The sequence below is a fragment of the Hyla sarda genome, unplaced genomic scaffold (assembly GCF_029499605.1).
Source record: "Hyla sarda isolate aHylSar1 unplaced genomic scaffold, aHylSar1.hap1 scaffold_1939, whole genome shotgun sequence".
Classification (NCBI taxonomy): Eukaryota; Metazoa; Chordata; class Amphibia; order Anura; family Hylidae; genus Hyla; species Hyla sarda.
In genome coordinates this window covers 40,321-42,240 of record NW_026608595.1, presented here as the reverse complement: position 1 = coordinate 42,240, position 1,920 = coordinate 40,321, and positions in this window count along the sequence as shown.

Sequence of the window (1,920 nt, the reverse complement as noted above, 5' to 3'; positions counted from 1 at the left end):
ACAGGACACTCTGCAGTGTTATATTGTATCAGTATATAATAATAATAATAATACAGGATACTCTGCAGTGTTATATTGTATCAGTATATAATAATAATAGTACAGGATACTCTGCAGTGTTATATTGTATCAGTGTATAATAATAATAGTACAGGATACTCTGCAGTGTTATATTGTATCAGTATATAATAATAATAATAATACAGGACACTCTGCAGTGTTATATTGTATCAGTGTATAATAATAATAATAATACAGGACACTCTGCAGTGTTATATTGTATCAGTGTATAATAATAATAATAGTACAGGACACTCTGCAGTGTTATATTATATCAGTATATAATAATAATAGTACAGGATACTCTGCAGTGTTATATTGTATCAGTATATAATAATAATAGTACAGGATACTCTGCAGTGTTATATTGTATCAGTATATAATAATAATAATAGTACAGGATACTCTGCAGTGTTATATTGTATCAGTATATAATAATAATAATAATAGTACAGGATACTCTGCAGTGTTATATTGTATCAGTATATAATAATAATAATAATAGTACAGGATACTCTGCAGTGTTATATTGTATCAGTATATAATAATAATAATAATAGTACAGGATACTCTGCAGTGTTATATTGTATCAGTGTATAATAATAATAGTACAGGATACTCTGCAGTGTTATATTGTATCAGTGTATAATAATAATAATAATAATAATAATAGTACAGGATACTCTGCAGTGTTATATTGTATCAGTATATAATAATAATAATAGTACAGGATACTCTGCAGTGTTATATTGTATCAGTATATAATAATAATAATAATACAGGATACTCTGCAGTGTTATATTGTATCAGTGTATAATAATAATAGTACAGGATACTCTGCAGTGTTATATTGTATCAGTATATAATAATAATAATACAGGATACTCTGCAGTGTTATATTGTATCAGTGTATAATAATAATAGTACAGGATACTCTGCAGTGTTATATTGTATCAGTGTATAATAATAATAATAATAATACAGGATACTCTGCAGTGTTATATTGTATCAGTGTATAATAATAATAATAATAATACAGGATACTCTGCAGTGTTATATTGTATCAGTATATAATAATAATAATAGTAGTACAGGATACTCTGCAGTGTTATATTGTATCAGTATATAATAATAATAATAGTACAGGATACTCTGCAGTGTTATATTGTATCAGTATATAATAATAATAGTACAGGATACTTTGCAGTGTTATATTGTATCAGTATATAATAATAATAATAGTACAGGATACTCTGCAGTGTTATATTGTATCAGTATATAATAATAATAATAGTACAGGATACTCTGCAGTGTTATATTGTATCAGTATATAATAATAATAATAGTACAGGATACTCTGCAGTGTTATATTGTATCAGTGTATAATAATAATAGTACAGGATACTCTGCAGTGTTATATTGTATCAGTATATAATAATAATAATAGTACAGGATACTCTGCAGTGTTATATTGTATCAGTATATAATAATAATAATAGTACAGGATACTCTGCAGTGTTATATTGTATCAGTATATAATAATAATAATAGTACAGGATACTCTGCAGTGTTATATTGTATCAGTATATAATAATAATAATACAGGATACTCTGCAGTGTTATATTGTATCAGTATATAATAATAATAATAATAATAATAATAATAATAGTACAGGATACTCTGCAGTGTTATATTGTATCAGTATATAATAATAATAATAGTACAGGATACTCTGCAGTGTTATATTGTATCAGTATATAATAATAATAATAGTACAGGATACTCTGCAGTGTTATATTGTATCAGTGTATAATAATAATAATAATACAGGATACTCTGCAGTGTTATATTGTATCAGT